This window comes from Bactrocera neohumeralis, chromosome 6, assembly GCF_024586455.1.
Source record: "Bactrocera neohumeralis isolate Rockhampton chromosome 6, APGP_CSIRO_Bneo_wtdbg2-racon-allhic-juicebox.fasta_v2, whole genome shotgun sequence".
In the NCBI taxonomy this organism is placed as follows: domain Eukaryota; kingdom Metazoa; phylum Arthropoda; class Insecta; order Diptera; family Tephritidae; genus Bactrocera; species Bactrocera neohumeralis.
Window position 1 is genome coordinate 27,699,055 of NC_065923.1, and position 24,182 is coordinate 27,723,236.

Here is a 24,182-nt window from a genome sequence, read left to right on the forward strand (position 1 = left end):
AAATCTGGATTTTTATTCGACCGGGGACCGTCAACCCAGCAATATTGCTCTGGTTATGCAGATCAGACTGCCGTGTGAACGGAGCTGGGCAAAGTGGCCTTGCGAATTCAGAGTAATCCGTTCTGGTACTGTAGTTAAAATCATACTTATCTTAAATCGATCCTGACAAATCAAATACACTATGCCTTATAAATGCCATATAAAATCAACTCATCTTCTCCCGACTCCAGCCTTCTATTCGATTAGTTTTATGAGAATTAACTTAAGCCACAAACAGGGTCTAGATAACCGGGCCAAGGTCTCTAACTTAAATATTAGGGAAGAGTATTTTTAATATCATTCCAATAATTTCAAGAGGTCAACATTATCAACAAAATTGCAATTGATCTGTTATTGTAGAAAAGTCCAAACAATTTCGTCTACGAGTACAGTAAGCAGATGTGACTTATGTATCTTGTACTTATGTATGATGTATCATGATTTTCCCGAACGCCGGCTGATAAAGTGCACAGTAGTCTGCACTTTTAGGCGCAGTATTAAGGACCTTGGATACATATTTCCAAATAGGGATCACATCGCCTCAATAGCATCTAGCAGTATGGCATATTGGAATTCATTAATGTGCTGGAGCTGTGTGAGTCGTTGCGACTTAGGGTCTCCACACAGTCGTGGTCATTTATTAGCTAACTATCTACTCCAAGTATAATATTACGAGGTTCTTGTATAATATTATAAGGTCTGCCCTTCTTAGTGCGGTTGATAATAGTTTCACTGTGGGTTTCATTGGATATTGATTCCTACCGCCTTCAGCGTGCAATCATCAGCATTTGAGGTGATTCCAATTATCACTGGCTGGTGAGAAGTCTTGGCTGCAATTATCCTAGTTTAATATTTTACCTTTAGAGTTTTTACCTGAAAGTACGACGGGCGACTGTGGACGGCTCATACATATATGTTCAATTCACAACCTGTCGTCAAGCATCGTAAAATCGTAAAATTATAAATTTTTACACTTGTTTTTTTTATAATTTTACGATTTTACGATGCTCAATTTGTCGTATTATATTAGGGGCGATTTCTTGCATGGCATTAGTTATCAGTCATGCTCAATTTGTCGAAAGTAACAAGTCCTCAAGCTTTTTGATATACCAGGCGACATGACAACTTTTTATTGACGAAATTCAAGAAACTTAGCTAAGGGACCCGAACTACAATGAGGATGGCGTTTCGAAATAAAATTGGTCGCCAAACCTTCGATCTTCCGATAGTGTTCATATATCGCCCTTTTATGGTGATATAACAGTTAAGGTATCTCTGAGTCGGGGTTTCTTACCTCTTGGAATTGACCTGGGTCAAGTCGTCGCATTTTGTTCGCGAATATCCGCTAATCTTCCAGGATGAACGAACTGGATAGCATCATACACTACTTATAGCTAGAGAAATGGAAAATGGCTTATTGGTCGAAATTATTGGATTGATGCGAGAATTAGCGTATGCCGTAGGTTTATGGTACAATATTTATAGAATGTAGAATGGTCTATTTCTTCTGTCAACTAAGCTCGCTTCGAACTCTAAAGATCGTGGTGTATATTAAAGTCACCTAAAACATTAACATATTAACATCCGAGACTGCCGTTTCTTTTTCATTGGTGGAGTGGTTTCTACGTGGTGGCTTCCAAACCCAGCGCACAATCACGCTAGGCGAGTAATGTAAAGTTGTATACACATTTTTAAAGCGAGCCGCTTGTTTCAAGACCGACACCCGCTCGCAACCGCACCCCTGGTGAACAGACGCTGCAATTAGACTTCAGCGAACCCTTAAATCGAATATATGGGAGTTGCTCTGCTGAAGCTTTCTCTTTTTTGCCGTGACTCCGTTCCACACGAGTTGTCTACGATACGGCTATGTACTTTGACGATGAACAACATCAAAAGCGCCGTCAAGATCGGAAAAGATTTCTCCGAGCATTTCGATACCAAGAGAGGTTTCAGACAAGAAAAATTCCTATTGGGTGACTCCTTCAATATATTGTTGGAGAAAATAAACGAAATGCAGAGCTAAAGAAGTGAAAAGTACTGTACAAGTCCCTCATCATTTCCGTTCTGCTATATGGTGCGGAGGCATGATGAGTTGGCCTTAAGAGTGTTCGAGAGTAAGGTTTTGCGGAAGATTTATAATCCTTTGCGTACTGGTAACGCGAGTACCGCAGTCGATGGAACAATGAGCTGTACGAGATATACGGCGACATTGACATAGTTTAGCGAATCAAGAGACAGTGACTCCGCCGGCTAGGTAAATGCGGATGGAAGAGAACACTCCAGCTTTGAAAGTTTTCGATTTAGTACCCTCTGATGGAAGCAGAGGAAGACCTCCACTCCATTGAAGAGATCAGGTGGAGAAGAATCTGGCTGCACTTGGTATCTCGATTGTGCGCCAAATAGTGAAAAGAAGAAACGACTGGCGCGCTGTTGTTAATTCGGCTCGAGAACATTTTCATTTTTAAGTGGCGGTCTTACATTCGGATGATCTCATAAGGTTAGCAAGTAACTAACAACAGTACCCACATAAGGGGTTTTTCTATATGGCGTAAAGAGCATGTCTAAAAATAACATGTTAGTCGGAGCTAATATTGCACGAAAGTGATTTTAAAAAACATAAGAGGAAGGAGGGACCTGGAATGACCGGACAACTTTAATAAAACATTGCTTAAAAATCGTTGTGTTGGCAGCAGAGAGGTAGCAGAGGATCTCAACATCTCTGATGCATCGAATCAATTAATGTTTTGGGAATCAAGAGTATGAATGCTTAACTTGTACCAAAAGATAAAAGATTCTTGTTGTACCAATCTAAATGGACCAGTCCGAGTCAAATTTGATCAGATGGTACAAAAAAAATTAAAATCGAATTTGGTGAGTCAAGTTTATAGGACCGGTGATTGAACCTTTTGAAAGCTTTGATAGAATTCGTTCCGCTTGCTTCTTGTGTGAGATTCTTGACAACGTAACTGAGGACTCTACATTCAACAAGCGCAACATTACTGGCAACGAGATGTCGGTTTATGAATATGGCGTCGAAACTGTCAAAAATATCTACCGAATAGCGTTCCAAAATTGAGCCGAAACCGAAAAAATCGGTAAAAACCGAGGCAATGCTTAACGTGTTGTTCATCATGATTTCATTCCACGGGGTCAAACGATAAATATACTTGGAAGTTTTGAGGCGTAAAATAATTCGTCGTAAACGATACGATTTCTGGGTAGAAAATTTATGGATTTTGACTTGGAACTTTTTTCTCTGAAAATTGAAAAGTCCGCTTAGGATAACGGGCTATTGGTCCATTCAGTGGCGTAACTACAACTTCGGGCGCCCGGGGCCAAGGATGTTCTGCCGCTCCCCTTTATCTACCTACCAACAAATTTCATGAGGTGGTTCGAACAAAAGTGAATTTTTACAAAATATCTTCGATATTAAGTATATAAAATTAAGGAATTAGAAGCCACGCAAATTCTGAAGTTCCAAAATTCTCACAATACGGTTTTTGAGGAAATTGATAGTAAATTTACAAGACATCTTATTAAAAGACATAGAAAAAACCCATTTTCGCCCTATATCTTGTACACTTTTGACACAATTTTCAGGAATTTTTGCCCGAATTGGAGTTTTTAAATATAATTTTTGAAAATTTGGAGAAATAAAAGTATTTGTTACATTCAAAGCATAGGATAACTGTGAGAGTGACACGTCGCTAGACAAAGCTAGAAAAGTGCATCTTTAAGTTCTATCACTATTTTTAAGAAAGATATAAGACAAATTCAAAGACTGAAAAGTATTCGAGTAAAAATTAATATTTTTCATTGTTATTCAGATTATTTCATTGTGAGTGTACAACTCTTTATCTTTTATAATAAATTTTGTTAAAAAAATGTGTTGACGTTTTTTTCTGAATATTAAAAAACAGCGAAGATCGTTTTGCCGCCCCCAAGACGTTGCGCCCGGGGCGACCACCGGCCCGTATCTCGATGAATTTTAGTTTTATTTTTTTGCAATTTTTTTTATATTATTAAAATGTCAATAAAAAACATATAAAAAAATGAATAGTAAAAATGTTTTTAACTTTTTTTATCTTACTTTAAAAAATGCCTAAAATTCATGCGTCTATACCAGAATACCCCCTTAAGAAAAACTTCTCTAAAAAGTCAGAGTCTGAGTTTGAACTTTGGCCAATTTTCCTAGGATGGAGGCTGTGCCATAAGTAGGCTTACTACTTACATATGTAGGCTTACTACTTATGTAGGCTTACTAATTATGGCACAGTCTCCATCCTCGGAAAATTGACAACAGTGCAAACTCTGACTATATAATTCAACTGATCTTCAAAGTACTACTACTTATGGCAGACAACTTGAATATTTTTTTCAAATACCAGTTTTTATCAAATTTTTTCCCTTTGAAGATACTCGTATGCATGTAAAATGTATACCAGTATGCTCTAGTGCAATAAGTTCTAATATTTCATATAATATTTACCCATAAAAATGTCTAATTTATTACAATATTACTATGTAGAGATAAGTAAATGTGTGTGTGCCAGTATTACTGGCAATTTGATTTCTGATGACATTGCCAAACGCTGAATTCGATTTCCCACACCCGACAGTCAAAAGTTTTCCCACACAATTACAATTTCACAAAAGAAATCAGCAATGCGGCAAAAATGGCGCCGACTTGTCGGAAAAGTTTTCGCATAAAAAAAAAATTCAAAACTGCTGGGTTGGCAAAATTTATGAGGGGACAATTTGGACCCCGAAAAAGCTACTGTCAAAGAAATAATAACAAAAAGCATAGGCTGACGATTTTGCTTTATATAGTAACGTATAATTTAACATAAATACATATATCTATGTCTGTATATACATAATTTAGCACATATTTATGTCAAGTTGATACCCAGTATTTAACTTGCATGCGCACACATATCTATGTACATTTATTATACATATATATGTATATTTTTAGCCTTTGTGCTTTTATATATATATTAATATACATATGTATGTATAGTATGTGCCTAGTATTTATATGTATATAATTATATTTTTATTTACATATGCAGTAAATAACGTAAAATATGCACACATACACAACATAAATATAGGCATTACTGTACATAGAAATGAAATGTAAATAGATACGACCAATCGCAGCTGGATAAGCTCAGCGCAAGGCAAATAGCTTAAAAGCATATCTAACAGTTTATTTCTGCCTATGTGTGTGTGCATGGCTGCCTGGCAGCACGTTCATTGGGGAGGCATAAGCTGCCAGCCAATCAGCACAGCTTTTGTTTACATAGCACAAAATGGCCAACAAATTGGGGTGATTCGTGTGATAAGTGAGTGGTTTTCCTTTATTTCGGCTGCAATTTGTAATACGTGCTAGTATTTTAGAAATGTTTTGTAGTTTTTCAATTTAATTGTGGTTTATAAAAATTTATGGATTTAGCAGTAGTTAAAATAAGGGTAAGTTTGCAATTCACCTGCTAAAATTTATGTATGTACATAGATAAGTATTAAATACCATAAGTTGTACAATATTTATTTAATTATGTTTCCAAATTAAAGGTACGATGAATTACCAATTATTAATAGTTAATAAATGTAATTCGGGGTTCGATTTTAATTTTCAAAACAAATCGAGAATTTTGACAATTGCTCTTCAAAGTTCCATGAACTTCTAAATTCTCCGGAGAAACTTTTAGTTGAGATAGTTACGTATGTAGTTATTCATAGAGTTAACCAAAATTTAGTCTCACTTACGTACTGATCCCTATGACCAGTCTAGCCTTAAGGCCAGGTTCCTCTAAAAAACGTAATTTTTTTCAATACATTTTATTTTTATTACAAAACATGTTGAGTAATCAATTTTTTTATATATGAAAGTACATTTATTAAATTACTTGAAAAGAATTTTTTTTCAAAATGGCTGCTGAAACTCATCCGATTCGTAGATGGATGACATCCTTTCTTGGAAAAGAATTATCTAAAAGCAAAAAACAAAACGGTTGCATGTTCTGTATCGAATTAGCTATGGCCTCAAGCAGAATGAAACATTTTCAATGAAAAAAAAAAAAAAAAATGGCGGACTTTTGAATTTTTTAACCCTTTTTTCACTTTTAATTGTTTATAACTTTTTTTAAATAATAATGAATATTTCTGGTTCTGCTTGAGGCCATAGCCAGACATCGAAAGAGTAAAATGCCGTTTGGTTCATATCGATAAGTGCAATAGTTTTGAAATGAGAGTGTCATCCATGCGAAAAAACGTGGTTCGGAGAAAAATCAGTTTAAACCAAAGGCACGCAGTAGCTGCTGCTACCGAAGGCGTTCGAGCGGCCGGATTTCCCGCAGCGCTCCTCACACTTTTATACCTGCTTCTCGGTCTTGCTGACCTTCGGGACTAATTCTATACTATTTCTACGAGTATACAGTAGCAATTTATGAAAAAAAAATCGATTTTTTCAAAATTGTTTGGAGGAACCTGGCCTTAAAGGATTTAAGTGACACAACTATTGTGAAATTTATCTTTATATAACATATTTATGTAACTATTAAAAGTTTAATATATAATAATATTTCAAATATATGTATTTTTAGTTAGAGCTTTCTAAACTGTATCCGTTCAGTTCAATTACCAGATTATTTTTAAATATTTTTATACTCTTGCAACCTCCTAAACCAATAAAACTACAATAACCAAATTCGTTCAGCTCAAATATTATAAGAACTCCTACCAATAGTGTGAAAATGGATTAAATCGGAAGGTAACCCCGGTCACTTCGCATATAAAGGTACTGTTCAAAACCGCGATAAATCGATAACCAAATACGGCAGAGACTTTAAATTTTACCTTTGAGATGGTGTGAGAGGGCTTTATGGGAGTCGGTGTGAAAATTGGACGATGGGCGTGGACCGCCCCGAGATACATATATGAGATTTCACCATTTAATATCAAATCCTACTAAATTGAAAAAACCACATCATAAATCGTAGACATACTTTATTGCAATGTATAACACTGTAGTCAATTCGTGTATTGAATAGAAAAATTTCACAAACCGAAACTATGTGGGCCAAGTTTTGAGAATCTTTCGTGAACTTCTTCTGCAGTGACTTCAATGTCATTATGCGTAAGCAGCAACGCCAGGCCGATTAATCTGTATTGAAGTGTGTTCGCATGACTGTTCAGAGCTCGCTTACGTCACAGGAAGTGTGCAGAATATGCGAAAAAACTATGAAATTTGGGTTCTACATCGCAGTTATTAAACGTTTCCAATGCAGTAGTCGGTAACTTGTTGTCTTTTGACTTTTGCTTCTGCTCCCAGTAGCACTGCCAGTGATCAAGTCCACTTTAGAGCTTTAAACGTCACACGAAGTTTACATTATCCAAAAAAATTGAAATCCATCCAATACTTCTCTAGAAAAGCGCGTCTTCAAATCTTCGCCGATTGTATCCAACAGAGGAATGTACACTGAGATCCTGTAGTATTGTAACAAGTTCTCGCGCAAAAATTTCCGCGTTTTGTTTGTCGGCCGTAGATTCTTGGCTTTTCTTCATAAACTTTCAGTTCTGCTGCCATTTTTTTCGTGTCTGAAAATATGAATCTATCATCTATAAGATATCTTACTGTGGAATAATAATCCATATTTATTTTTTAATATATACAGATTTAATTAGCTCAATATTTTTTTTTTCAATGAAAATGTGGATTTATTTTTCGAAATAATCTCCATTTACAATTATAAATTTGTTGTAACGATCCTCCCGACACTTCGATACTGTTTTGAAACTTCAACGCCTTCAAAATACGTTTGTTTTCATCTTAACCTCGTGATTTGAGTCAAATATTTTTCCGGCGAGCCACTTTTTGAGTCTGAGAATAGTCACTGAGAGCAAAATCAGTTGAGAACGTTGGTTGGATTTTTTTTCGATGTTCCTTATGTTATTATAGAAGTGTATTTATAAAGTGTAGATGAAAGACATTTTGCATTAATTGAAGATTTTATATATGTAGCATTGTTAGAGTAATCCAATATAGAGCAAATATAGTTCGTTTTATTTGATAACTTATTGAATTTAATCTCATTTCGCCACTCTCATAGAAACCCTTGTCTATATAGGCAACAAAGAATCGCTTGAGACGAATTTTTCACCAGCCATTCGTCATCATTCGTCATAAACAGGAACATGTAGGAATATGCACTATTTTGTTCGATAAGTTCTTGCAAGTTTGAAGGTAATTTCCGGTAGGAATCCCTTTATATCAGGAAAGGACTATAAGCTGAATGCAGAAAAGTTTCCCAACCAAGATCCCAAAGTTTAAAGCGTATACATGGTCAAAATGTTGACGTCAGAGTAGATAATTACCTGCCAATCCCACCAAACACATAGCAACACATTCCTGACTGTGAATCTTGGCTTGGCTACCGTTTGTGCTGACTCACACCGATTCGACTACGATCGTTATCGTTTCCGTAAGTGTTCCACTTTTTAACACTTGTAAACATTGGGTATGAGGGTATGTTAAGTTTGCCACAAAGTTTTTAACACCTAGAACGAAACGCCATAGCCACATAATTTTTGAGACATCGATCTGAAATTTTGCACACGTCCTTTTACCCCCAGGGAGCTACTCCTTTATCGTAGTCGCCAATATCGAATCACAACAGCTGTCATACAAACTGATAAGTCTTTAAGTGGAAGTCTTTTTTTATTTGGCAAGATATCTTTACGAAATTTGCCATGGATTATCCGTATTATATAGGGTGATCAATTTCGAGGCTCTCTACTTAAAAAAAAAAACTTATTATCATTTAAAAGAACATTCTTTGGCATTTATTTTTTGAAGATCATCTCTTTAAAACGCTGGCTGCGGCTACGTCTCAGATGGTCCAACCGTTGAGTTTAATTTTCGATGACTCGTTCGAGCATTTCGACTGGTAACTGGTGAATTACACGCGTGATATGTTTTTCTCCAAGGCCTGAAGCGAAGCAGCATTGTCCGCAAAGACTTTAGACTTTACATATCCCTACAGGAAAAAGTCTAACGGTCAGGTATCAAATAGTCAGTTATCATGGAGTGCATTGTGTACGCTTACAATTTAAGATCTCGACGTAAAATGTGACAAGTTGTTCCGGCAGTCCGAGTTGCTGTGAACGACTGAATCGACTCTCCACGGTCTTCGTGTAAACTCTTAGCTATATTTTCTTCACTGCGTGCTGGACGTGGTCTATTCGGTCGAATATTATCCAATAATAAATGTTGGCTCTCAATATGGGTAATAGAGTGGTTCAAAAAACAAATTTTTTTTTTTTCGTTTGGTACTCGGAAAAATAGGTTCCTAGACACCTCTAAGAAAGCCTCTCCAAACATGAGTTTTTAATTGTAACGGGAAGGTCCTCCTACATACAGTTTTCTATTTTTTTCTTATTATCAGATAGAAAAATTTTTATCTCGCTTCCAACTACTTGAAAAAATATCTTGTTCCTTAGATTTTGTAGGAAATTGAATGCTCCATGATGAAATGCCAAAAAATACTGAACATAAATGACATAACAGCTTAACACTACTCACGCGCGATCTATCAAAAAAAGGTTATTGAAAAAGTACCTCTACTTGAATCATGCGTTATACTTATGTACAATGCGTAAATGCATCCGACACAGCAAGTTCCGCCTACTTTTTTATATGGAACCAAATATAGTACAACAAATATTACCGAATATACACATATGGATGTATATTTATGGTATCAAGAAGAATTTTGTATTATAATAATTTTAATATTTTACTTTGTCACTCGAAGGATATTTGACATTTATAGGCCTTATCCATTAGCGAAATTGAATTCATAAATCCGCTTGTGTTGCTGAGATTTGCAAAAAAATCGCAACAGACGGCCTAACGGTGCAAGGGGATGCATGTATGCACAACATACACACATACATTCTACATATTTACATGTACATATGTAATATGCATTGAATAGTTTGCTTTTCGTCTAAGTGAATTGCGAAGATTGTGAAACATTCACCATTGAACTGTGTCCGCCATGAATCATGTTAAATATGACAGTTTGGAATTAATATAATATGAGCCCAAGAATATTACCACAGTGGCTAAAGGGGATCAAGTAGCAGGAGACACAAATACAAATACATATGTACATAGATACTTATATCCATATCGATGCACTTAATTCCAATAAAAGCCACACTTGCTTGTATCCTGCTACAGTTTCTGCCAACTATAGCTAATTCCGCCAGCCATTAGCGTTAAGCAACTTAACTACATTAGTCACATTTCACAAGCGCTGAAACACGATAAAGCGCACCGCCCCGCCCCGCCCCGCTCTGCTCCGCTTAGCTCAGCTCAGCTCGGGAAATGCGCTGTGAATCGAAACCAGAACTAAAATCGATGCACAAGTAGTTTCTGGTTTATTTCACTAGCATGACGAATCCAAGTTTGCTCGTGGATATCTTGTCAGTTGACAGTTATGTTAGGTCTCACCCCACCCAAGGGAAGATAGTGAGTTGTTCGTGTAATTCCTTCTATTGACTTCAAATGACAATTTTTTTATTGTTGTTGCTGTTGTTGTCAACGCATCCGCTAAGTGCGCAATCAAGCGTGTAGCAGCGATTCAATAAGCAAACTTTATTTATCAACACCCATGTAGCGCATTAGTCGTGTTTACAAACTTTACGACATGACCGCCAAGGGACGAATACGTTGAGTTTTATGTGAAGCGTTGCCACTGAATTTAAATTTTGTAAGATTTTTTTAGAGAAAAAAGCGTCGTTCGTTGATCTCACGCAAGTGGAATGAGTGATACTTGAGAAATCTGGAGTTGGAACCTTCCGTAAAATTGTGGGATATGATGAAATTGACCTTTTGAGGCTTCGTTAATATTAGGATATGAGGTAGAGATTTTTTTGTTGATATACTTAGTTATTCTTACTTATAAGCAGGTAACAGTGAAAAACGACCGGAAATCACTAAAAGTGGAATGGTAATATCAAAGGAAGTCCGATAAGTGTTTTGCCTTCAAGATCCAGCAATGTTCCAACTTTTTTTACTCGTCTGAAAATTATGTTTTGTGGAAGATAGCGTCCGTGGCGATGATTACCTTCATATTGAACTCAAACTTCTGCCGAGAAACAACTTTTTCAAGTTTGGTAACAAATGAGCTCGCAAGGGGCAAACCTGGACAATACAGTAGTTGGTGGTAACAGTTCGTAACCTTATTCGGCTAAGGCTTCACCGGAGGTCTAAGCCGGTGCGTCGTCATTATACAAGGTGCGTTCCAATCTTTCGTTAAATTCGGATTTAGCCAGTCCTGTAACCGCTTTGACTTCCTCCCGGAAGCTAGCTTATAATTTAGGTTAGGTTAAGTTAATCTATTAGGCCAATAATCCACGCATAGACCAGTTTGGTCCTTTGCGATACCATATGGAGTTCAGTATAAATGAGTTGACATGTTGTGATTGCCAGAAAACGGTGTACATGGCCTCTAATACGGACTCAATGTTTCCTCGAGTTGATTAATGTTCCCATAAATATAAATCAACGTGGCAGTCGTTTATACATGAATAGTTGGAATTTGTGGATATCGGAGTCATGGCCTAGTTTTCTTCGCAACTATTTAGATCAATGGATTAATTTTGAAAATTTTAAGTCGAAACTGAGGGCACACATAATGAAGAAGTTGGATACATGATCAGAAATTTGACTTCATGGAATAAGCCCTTTTCTGAAATTTGCACTTTGATTCCATCGTTTTCCGATTATATAATCATTCGAGAGTGTTTTAGACGGGCGTACACTCCGAGGTCATAACTTTGATACGCAGCCGCACCTGTGCAGCAAAAAACGCACATGAACAAACACAAGGAAGGTTCGACGTCGGGAAGCTGCAATCACAACAGACAGCCGAAGCAGTTTTCTACTCGACCTGCACTCCTGTTCTCTGAGAGCACTCATTAGCAACTCGGTATAAGGGAACTGTGGGACGGCCGTCAGGGATAATGCTCGCAAATTCTACGAAGAGATGCTGCGACTAACAGAAGGTTTCATACTCTTGTACAACCTCCAGAGGTAATCTAGTGACTGAGCCTAGAGAATACTAAAATTATGGAGGGAACACTTCTTCAGCCTGCTGATTGGCAGTGAAAGCATAACGTCAGGAGATGGCGAACCCGATTCTCCAATCGATGACGATAGAGCAGACGTTCCACTGCCCGACCATAATGAAGTTGGAATAGCAGTTACTCGTCTTAAGAACAACAAAGCGTCGGAAGCCGATGGATTGCCGGCTGAGCTATTCAAACACGGCGGCGAACAAGTGATGCATGTATCAGTTTCTTTGTAGAATATGGTCGGACGAAAGCATGCCCAACGATTGGAATTTAAGTGTGCTCTGCCCAATCCACAAAAAGGGAGACCCCACAATCTGCGCCAACTACCGTGGGATAAGCCTCCTCAACATCGCATATAAGGTTCCATCGAGCTTATTATGCGAAAGATTAAAGCCCACCGTCAACAAACTGATTGGACCTTATCAGTGTGGCTTTAGACCTGGAAAATCTATAATCGACCAGATTTTCACCATGCGCCAAATCTTGAAAAAGACCCGTGAAAAGAGAATCGACACACACCATTTCTTCGTCGATTTCAAAGCTGCTTTTGATAGCATGAAAAGGAGCTGCCTTTATGCCGCTATTTCTGAATTTGGTATTACCGCAAAACTTATACGGCTGTGTAAACTGACGTTGAGCATTACTAACAGCTCCGTCGGGATCGGGAAGGACCTCTCCGAGCCGTTCGATACCAAACGCGGTTGCAGATAAGGCGACTCCCTATCGTGCGACTTCATCAATCGTTCGATGCTGTTGTCTGGAGAAAACTTGGTTGACATGTCGAGCGCTACATGCAGATTCTATGGCCATTTTGAGGGAAAACTTCGGAGAACAATTCATCAAGAAATCTTCTATAAGAGTGTACGTCAAGTCTGCTGGCGCACGCCGATGATATTGATATCATTGGCCTCAACATCCGCGCCGTTAGTTCTGCTTTCTCCGGACAACACTCAAAGCTCCGAACATATTGTTCAAATCGGACCACTATAGCTGCCCTCAAACTGGCCGATCAAAATCAAGTTCTTGTAAGGAAAACTTGAACCTGTTAAGAGTATTATAGCTTCGGTGCAGCCGAAGTTAACGTTTTTCATGTTTTAATATAAAATATAGCACACATCGATACAAATTTTTCAGTGTGGCAACTACCGGTCGCACTTTACAAATAGCAAATTTCGCCTGTTAATCGCGAGCGGGGTTGTGCGAATTGTCTGTGCAGTATATACATACATACATATGTACCTACATACATACATAAATATAAGGCACCCTCTGCAATGCAGGGGGGTAACTTTGCAAGCGCACAGTCAAAAGCGCAGCGACGCTAAAAGGCGCATCACAGACATTAAATCGAATCGCATTGCCACTAAATGCTGGCAGAATGCGTGCGTGTGTGTATGTGTGTGCATATGTGGCAAAATAGTATTCACGCATATCGATAGAAATTGCTATTTTTATTTATGAGCGTTTAGTTAAGAGCATTTTCACATTGCCAACCCATGTCAAGCGCCCACAGAGAGACGAGCAGCTCGTCGTAAATCTTAAATATGCAATTGTGGCGAACTACACTGCCAAAAAAAAAAAATAAGGGGAAGCACACAAATAGACACATAAACTCATAGCCACACATACATATGCGAAATATACATACATACATACTCATACATACTCGTATTAATCACCGAATGCACTCGGCGCTGTCAACTTAATTGCTCGATCCTGTTTAAGCGTTGCGAACAAGCCGAAAATAACAAAAACAGCAACAAAAAAGAAAAAAATCAAAAGTAAATAAATTTATGCGCTGAAAATGTCAAGGAAGGATGCTTCATAAGGGCGACCATTTAGATTAAAGCGTCTGATAATGGTGACATCAATTTGAAACTCAATTGAGCTAAATGCTCCAGCTGCTGGCAAATGCCGTTATCAGCAAAGCTCATCAGTAGCGCTTGGTGTGGAGGGTTAAGGGTAACGGGTACCCCCGTCGGTCCGAAGATAAATTATTTGTGTCGTGTCGGAGTGCAGTCACATTAAGGCGTTACAAGTGTTTACAACTTAAATACTACGCCAAGCATTCGAATTGACTTTGTGATCCAATCAGCCGGAAAGCATGTCGCTCATACCGAGGAGACTTGTGATGCAAATATGTGTGTATGTGGGTATGTACATAGAAGCTGTGAGTCTGTCAATGCTGCGTATATGTGAAAATAATTTTGAAAAATTAATTTCGTCCTCATGAATATGCAAAGTATGCATTTTGTCCACAATTAATCTCAGTTAATATACTGTCAACGCAGTGACATCGCTTAGAAATCAGCAGAGTTTAATGAGTTACGAGATTTGATTCGACAAAGTTCGCCCAGCTGTTTATAATAATGAAAGCATCACACTTCTCGGATTATTAAGAAGAAATTAGATGGGGTCGGCAGCAATAACATCTTAAAACCGAAAAAAAAATTACTAAATATGGTTGTACCGTTATAAAAAATTCCATTCAAGAACTTGATTTTTTCATTCAATTAGCATGAAAGCTATATGTTATAGTGGTCCGATTTCAAAAAATTACTCGCAGACTGTAGCGCTGACTTTGACAACAATCCACGCTTAATTTCATGAAAATAGCTTGTTAAATAAAGAAATATTTCATGCAAGGACTTGATTACGTACATACATATATGATCGGTCAGTTTGTATGACAACTACATTTAAGTATGTTATAATTGCCTGATATCAGCGAGTCCTACATATGAGCTTCTTCGAGGGACATAATTTCAAATCGAGATCTCAAAAACCGAGAAAATTCTTCTATATTGGGTAGACACCAGTCGTTCTTCATTTTTGCTTTTTGATGCCAATTGGAGATTCCAAGTGCAGCCAGGTCCTTCTTCACCTCGTCTTTCCAAAGGAGTGGAGGACTTCCTCTTCTTCTGCTTCTACCGCCGGGTACTGTGCTGAATACTCTCAGAGCTGGGATGTTTTTATCCATTCGGACCACATGGTCTAGCCATCATAGCCACTGTCTCTTAATTCTCTGAACTAGTATGTTATATTAATGTCGTCGTATATCTCGTACAGCTTATCATTCCATCGACTGCAGTATTCGCCGTTGCCAATATGCAAAGGACCATAAATCTTCCGCAGAATCTTTCTCTCGAAAACTCGTAACGCCGACTCATCAGATGTTGTCATCGTCCATGCTTCTGCACAATATAGCAGGACGGGAATGATAAGTGACTTGTAGAAATTGGTCTTTATAAAACCGAGGAAATAGTTCCCGTGTATACAGGGAGACAGACAGACGCGGCTAAATCGACTCAGCTTCGCACATTTTTCTTGAAAAGGAAAGATAAATAGATATGCATATTGGTTGAATGAGCCTCAGGGAAACTGCAAAAAGTGAACTGACGAACTCACTAGCCTACACCTGGCTGTCACTTCTCTGCTTATTTACCTTCGAGGGAGGCGTGGGAGGGAAGATTCGCTATAGGAGAGCGGGTTGAGCTTTATTACAAATCGATTAAAGCTTCCGGAAGGGTTAGTTGAGGAGTACACTGTCGGAAACTTTCCATCAGTTCCAGTTTTAGGCTCCTGATCACTGCAACGTCTTTCCAGCTGTGGTGGCTACCATAAAAGTAGAGGTAGATCTACTGCTTTGGAGCACATCCTTCTTCACAGAGGTGACTATTCACTCCGTTAGGAGGGTACCGATACCCTTCGCTGACTGTGCGCTCTAAGCTAGTGAAATGATGAGTCGACTTTTTGTTTCTAGCATCAACCTTGGTCACAGCCGTATTGCTGGAAACTGATGATGATGATAACGCTGATGAGCATGCCAGCCTCAATAACTGCGGAATGGTTTGTTGTGGTGCACTACTGGTCTGTTGGACCTTAGACGAAATCAGCAAGCGCTGGTCGGCTACCAGCAGTTGTAAATTTCCACGGTCCTTCTGGCCAAGGGTAAGTCGTGAGAGGTCCAGTGAGCTCTTTGCTCAGAGCGCTGTCCACCTTTCGGTAGTTGTAGGAGTTTTAAGTGACCAATTTCCGTTTGGGATTCATGCAGTAAGATTGAATAACTTACCTGATGACTACTGAATTAGCTGTTTGGAAGAGGATATGATAAAATCATCGCAACACTTCCTCCTGGAATGTCCCGCTCTTGCCAGATCAAGGCCAAAAACACCTTGGATCTCATACTTTAAGACATACAGGTGAAATAGCGGAAATAGAAATAAAATACCTAAGCAGATTTGTGAAAGGTTCAGGGCATTTTAACCGATAGATGATATCCAATTACAAGATTTTCTCGTTTGGCATCACAAAGCACTGCATATTACAGTCTAAGTGTGATCCCCGCGCAATGCTGAGGTATAAGTTATTTAGCCCAACTCAACCTAATCCTTGAACAACAAGTTTTGAGATAAATATTTTTTCTGATAACTTAAAATGAAACTAGATTTTGGACACGTTTTATTTTTTAGAATGGCATAATGAGACTATTTTATATATTTTATAATTTTAGTTTTGGGGAAATTCGAGGTTAGTTATTAAACTAAATCCGTTCCGTTTTAGTAGATGCGACTGTAGTGGGAACGGTCATCAGACTTATCCTCAATACAATACTCGATCAAATACAGCACCAATCTTTTCAAGATCTTCGTAAATCATGTTCCACAGTTCTACTTAAAATGATGCGGAGCACATCAAATTGATTTCCATCTCCAAAATTGTAGACGTTCTAATATTTATAATGTTCTTGGAAGCAGGATATCTGATAAACTCTCACGAATGTCTAAATATTCCGACTTTAATCACACTTAAGTTAAATTTAGTAATTGCTTTCAGAGGTGGAGTTCTTCTAACAGGTAAATTAAATCATTATACATATCAGGCTCCATTAAATGTTTTATCTTATTTCCATATAATTATGTTTTGGAACCAACATTCTCATCGAATTCCCCAAAATATGTTTAGAAAAGCAAACTATTGTTAACTTTGGAGTGTTTCTGTTCAGCCATACTGACAGTTTAGGAAATGATGATCGAAAGATCGCGCCAAACAAAAAATATCAGCACTTGTCTTGGACAGCGATATTTAACTACCGTTAAGTTTCATAACATTTCATTCAATTGTTCGGAGGGCAATAAGGTGTCAGAAAACAATATGAGATTTTGTTGGGTGACCTTAAAATGATATTTAATGAGTATGGCAACGTCATTTTGTACTAAAAGAAATTGTCATATTATTCAATTATTCATATTTGAAATGAAAAAGCTTTGCTTGAAACGTGTATCTTTTTTTCATTATTGATTTAAAGGACAAGCTTCTGCGTCGATTTGTGACAATGTATGAAACATGGCTAGATCACTAAACAGCTGAGTACGATCCTTTAAATGGTCCGATAGTGACAGTCATTCAAAGCTCTAAAAAATACAAAAGCTAACAAGGCTTTAGCCCGTATTTTTAGGGGCTAATCTTCAAGTACTTTCAAAGACTACCCCGAACATGGTAAGATAATCAATAAGCGGTACTGTTGTGTGCTTTATTGGCTCGTTTAGACTTCGATCGATTTGAGGTCAAACTCTTTCGATAAAACAACTCTTCGGCTCATTTAGTTTGTAATGCAGGCCAGAAATAAAGTTTGCACCGGAATTGTTTTTATCCATTCGGACTGCTCTTGAACTATTTTAATGTCCTCGTTTATCATTCCATCGCTACCGTAAATCTTCCGAAGTTACGGGTTTCTCGAACATACTTCTTCTGAGCTTTCGAAAACTGACGCGCTAGAGCCAAAATTTTACTCAAAAGAGATTAATAGAGTACAAATGTTGAATTTGAAGCCTATGAAGCTTCAACTACTGAACTGGACTCGAAATTTTGGAGAACCGTTACAACAAATGCATTACTCCAGAAGAAAATCATGTGGAAGAAAAATCATATTTTCATTCAAAAATGCGTATTTTCATGTTGAATCGTGGACTTTTCGACCCTTGTACGCTTTTCAAATAATTTTGTTGGTTTATTGGAGTTCAGAAATAGAAATAAAAATCTTTTAAGTGGTTAACAGTAATTTGATAAATATATGTACATACATATATATACATATGTGTGCACACATATTTATAAGGTTCTTTGTAATAATTTCACAATAGGAGCTCGTTATTGAAAAGTAAATGCTTTTTTGGTCCGCGTACCACTCACAGTTCGTACAAATAAATTTCGAGCACTTTAGTTACATACATACATAAAAAATGATAATGAAAATAAATACGAGTTATTGCAAGCAATATAAATGAAAATAAAAACACATTAACCAAAACTAAAATGCTGAGTTGAATAAATAAAGAGAATCGCGTTGCTATTAAAATATCCAAAGTGGTAAAAAGTCACGAATATATGAAATTACTCGGCTGTAACTATGAATAAATGTGTGTGTATGTGTGTGCGTAATTTTAGTGGCAGAAATTTGTGAGCTGTAAATTTGGGGAGGGGGGAGAGAAGATGCTTTAAAATTTGTGCATCTTCTCAAGCGGAAAAGCGTAACAAGGGTTGCCGGCGAGGGCGAGGGCGAGGGCGCAACAACAATGACAACCCAATAAAGCCACAAATTATTTTTATAGCTGCCTATTTCCTACAACTCGTCTACATCCTTTCGCCATCTAACCATCTACATATGCATGTGCGTGTGTGTTGTAATGAACTTATAGTGGCGCATTATGTCCTTGTTTGCAGCCAAGTCAGCCAGTCGAAGAAATATTTGAACGAAATTGTCATAACTAAATTTGATGACTTTATGCTTTAAAAAAAATTAAATGAGTCCAAGAAATGCATATCCGAAATTATATGCACACTGCGCAACCCCAAGAGCAGAGCTTACATTTGCTTGGCTCAAAAAAGACAGGAAACACGCATTTGTAGTTGTAGTTGTAGTGACAAAAGCAATAAACAAAACATTATGCCTTGTCACTGCTGAAAGCCGGTCATTAAGAATTTCTAGTTGAGAGGATGCGCCGCTGCACTGTGAGAAATAGTTTTAAAACTGTCAATTTTCAATAAAGTTGTTGTGAAGGTTTGTGCTGATAGGTGGTCTATGTCTTGGAATGAACTTGTCTACTTGAAACCAATTGCTTTAAATGTTTGATGAAAGTGCATTATTTAATTTTAGAACCCTGTCGATATGGACGTAAAAATATATATTTTCTGAGCTCGCTATCTCCGAAAAATGTTGGTTCCATGGACGGTGCACAAGAGTGTTGTTATAGATCAAACACATTGCTAAAAACTCATTGGACCGCCACTGCCTGTCGCCATAACCTCAAATAATACAAAAAATGTGGCGGTCTTCTATAATGATCTTTAGAGACTATCCAAGTTAGTACACGTAAGATATTTTTTTAGAATTAACTTTTCGGCTAAATTATTGTTTTAAATAAAGTGTCGGGTGATCCAAGTAGAGATACTTTTTTCATACTTTTTTTGTCAGGTCACGCGTGATTCGTATCAAAGTCATGTTATTTTTGTTTAGTATAGTTTGGCATTTCATTATGTAAAGACTTACGCATGAACAACGATTACAGATGTGCCATAACTGAAGCCACAAAGATTTTTCCAAGCCACATCGCTTCGCTCTATTGGCTCTTGATAAGGTCCAAAAAGATCCGACGTTTTCGAGCAAAATTTTGGTCAGCAATGAGGCCCATTTCTGTCTCAATGGGTAGATACGTAAAAAAGCAAAAATTCCGCATTTTGGACAAAAAGCAACCTGAAAAGCGAGAGCTGCCATTTCATCCAGAAAAAGCAACGGTTTGGTGTGATTTGGGGGTCGGTGGAATCATCTGTCCATATTTCTTCAAGAATGATGTCGGTGAGAACGTCAATGGCGTTATCGCGTTATGATAACCGACTATTTGATGCCTGAAATTGAAACTCGTGATCTCGGCGACATTTGGTTTCAACAAGACGGCGCCACTTACTACACATCGCATCATTCAATGAATTAATTGAGAGAACTCTTCGGTCAGCAGATAATTTTCCGTTTTGGGCCCGTCGATTGACCACCATTATCGTGTGATATCACCGCCGTTAGACTTTTTCTGTGGGGATATGTAAAGTCTAAAGTCTATGCGGACAATCCCGCTTCAATTCAGTACTTGGAGCAAAACATCATGCGTGTAATTCCAGATACCAGTCGAAAGCTCCAACGAGTCGTTGAAAATTGGACTCAACGGATGGGCCATCTGAGACGTAGCCACGGATAACATTTGAAAGAGATAATCTTCAAGTAGCAGTAGGGAACCTAGAAATGGATCAGCCTTTAGTTAGAAAGGAAAATTGGCAAGGAATCCTTGGGATCTACAGTTGGGTTAGAGAAGAAGATATTATTATCAAGACTAGTATCGCAGCGTCCAGGGCGGAAGTCTCGATTGAGATAAAATATAATACTAAAGGAAAAGGTTGCCTTACAACAGCTATTGCGAAATGTTGGAGAGCAGAGAGTCAGAATCTAAGCCAACCAAAACCATTGAACCAATATCAGGGACTACGAGTTTTAACCACACTTAACACTGACTGCAATATGGACTAGTCGAAAGAAGTCTGCCTTTCGAACTGACATATGGTATTTAATACAAAGTTCTCTCTTAAATGAGAATATCTGAAGTTTCGAAACGTACGACGAAAGTGAGCCTATTTCTGTTAGATCCATTTGCATAGAAGAACATATATGTATATAACTCTGAAGCATAGTATCCAAGCATATTAAGTGCGTGATTGTGACTCTGCTGGGGGTATTACTTTCATATCCAAAGTATTTAAATATTAATCAGGATTCAACAAAGAAAATATATGTTTCTTAGAGCTTTCAGTAATATGAAGAGTCTAATGAATTTTTGTCTTAAAAAAGTTTAAAAAACCCATTATGAGTTCAGAGCTGTATAAGATATTCATTTCTCCATAACAACAAGACATACTCCACCAAATTGAGAAGAACTACGACAAAAGATCTAGCTAAATGTAACCGATATTTTTATTCTCTCTGATTGACTTCTGAAGTTAGCACCACCGATGTGATTATAATGCAATACCAAAAGTGATATTCACTTGAGATTATTATCTTCCTCCATCCACATTGTCTCCATTTATTAAAAAGCGACTTCCCCATAAAAAGTGCGGCTTCACCCACGATTTAGTAACCGCTAATCTTAAAATCTTGTAGTCGGCGATAAACCATGTATTTCGTGGAAATATAAGTAAGAACGACAGCCGCAGCTACTAGCGCTAGACCGACCCCATATAGACGGTCTTATGAGTTTTGGACGTTAGTGTGATTGCCAGTCGGGATCGAAATAAAGTTTGGAAAGTCGAATAGCTTCAATTTCGAGTGGTATATTAATTCCGAATAATTATAAAATCAGCGTAGATCATCGTACGAATCTCCTTATAAGACCTCATGAGCTTAACTCTCAAACTTTTTTTTTCCAAATTCCATCTCCATTTCAATGAATTTATAACTTAATCAACTGTTTCCCGTGTAGTTCTTGCCGGAAGATGCTCATCACAGATACATTATTGCATATTTCGGTTACGTCCCCACGGAGCTTTTAAAATTTTAATTAATGACAATTTCATTAAGCGTCCACAGCGTTCGTTTGCGTTCTTGGCTGAAGTCCAGATTGAGATTGCAAACGCTTCATTAAGGGGTGAGCGTAAGAATTGTATACATAACGGTTTAAGTGCAAAATCCGTTAGCTGCAATGCTTATAAACATTTCTTTTCATTTCATGACGACTTATTGTCCTTTTTATGCTCGCGAAGGCTCGGATAACTTAATCGTTCAGGCGGACAGATGTGCGAATGGCGTTTTCGTTTTACTTCGCAAATCGTAGAGCTCATCCTTGGACTGTGGCGCAATGAGTAAATTGCGGAAATTTATGGCTGCGCAAATTGTTTAATGACTTTGTTTAGCATTTACCAAATTTTATATCGTGTCAATAGCGGAGGGTGAATTCGTGAATTCTTTCGGTCAAATCACGCAGGCGGCAAGTGCAACAACATTAATTTTTAACGGCTCGTTGACTTGAAGTGTGAACAAGTTTGGAGTAGTCGGCTGGCTTACAGTGTTGAGTGGCAGGTTAGTGGTGGCTTGTTCACTTGCATAACAGGCCGTGAAACTATCCAAGATATAATCAATTATATGCCGCTCTAAAAATTCCATCCGTAACTTAAATTCTATGAAGTTTGCGCTTAAAACTTGGTACTGAAACTCATAACTAATTACTTTGACAGTGCTTTTTACTAATTGGACTTCATAGTGACTGGAAGAAGGTGAATGCTCATCTTTAGGATAAGCACAAGGTGTGGTTCCATGCGAATAGAGTTTCGTTCGATGCAATGAATGCACAATTTTACATTTTAAGGTATGTATGTATGTACAAGGTCTGTCGCAAAAGAAACAGGACTGTTAAAAAAAACAACAAAAAATTAATATTTTTCAAAAGTTATATTTTTTTATTCAAAGTAGTTTCCTGGTGCTTCGATACAGCGTTTAGCCCGGTCAATTAGCATTTCAAATGAGTGTTTAAGGTCATTTTTCGGAATGCTGTTGAGAATATCGGTCGTCGCCTTTTGGATAGCTGAAATGTACTGAAACCAGTGTCCTTTCATGGGCAAATGAAGTTTTCCAAATAGGTAAAAATCACAGGGTGCCAGATCAGGTGAGTAGGGTGAGTGATTAATGGTTAATATGGAGTTTTTTATCAAAAAATCAGTGACAAGCGTCGACCGATGACACGGCGCATTATCGTGCAACAGGCGCCAGGACCCTGCCTCACGGTATTGTGGTCGAGCACGACGAATGCGTGACAAAAGACGCTTCATAACACCAAGGTAAAACACAGCATTAATCGTTTGGCCAGGTGGCCGAACTCTCGGTGTACAATACCCTCGGAATCGTAAAAACAAATCAGCATTGTCTTTATTTTTGACTTCTGAAGACGATCGACTTCTGATCGTCACAGAGGTCCTCACGACCTACTTGGAATCGCTTGAACCACTCATGCACATTACTACGGGATAGGCACTGATCACCATAAACTTTTTTCATCATTTGAAATGTTTCAGTAAACGTTTTCCCAAGTTTAAAACAAAATTTAATATTTGCTCTTTGTTCAAAATGCATTTTACGACCGATGACCAAAAGCTGCTGTCACTTTTTGATCGATAACATCAATTGTAGTTATCCAATTGTCTTAAAATTTTTACGAAATGTCAACAAGAGATCAAACTCTTTATTCCATATACCCACCAATAGGTGGCGCCACCAGAAACAGTTATATTTAAAAAGTTCTGTTTCTTTTGCGACAGACCTTGTATGTACATTCTTCCAGGGGTTTACAAATGCTTCGCGTTTACCATTGAGTCCCCAACGTCCTATTAAATAAGAAGCCTTAGGTCCTAGTCAAAAGCCTTAGGTCACTTGCAAAGGCCTTTGTTGATCTACTACAACAATGTATCGACCCACGGTACGAAAATTTTGTGACATTTCTGATGCTTTTGAAATCATAGTGATGCCGATAAAGATAAGGCTATATTATATCACTACCGCTTAACGAATATATTGGCAGCCTGAAACACCTACTCAATCCAAATTTAGAACGGTTGAAGAAAGAAGCATCCAATAATATACATTAACAAATCTGAAGTCAAGAAGTCAGGACCTTTCCTTACTCATAAAGCAACCATCCATCAAATAAAGTGTAGTTAACACAATCCTAGACCTAGAACTCGGAAGTGTTTGTTATTGTTGTTGTTGTGAGTACCTAAGGCCGCCTGTTTGGAGGAAAGTGGAAAATAAACTGATAAATAAATCACTTACCGTCCTGTCCGGGAAATGGGCTGGAGTTGACTAAAGGGATGGGAGTATTAAGTGAGTGGGTTTATCGTGGCATGAAAAGAGGTGATAGAATCATGCAGGGACTCTTTCCACGCACGATATGTGTTTAGTA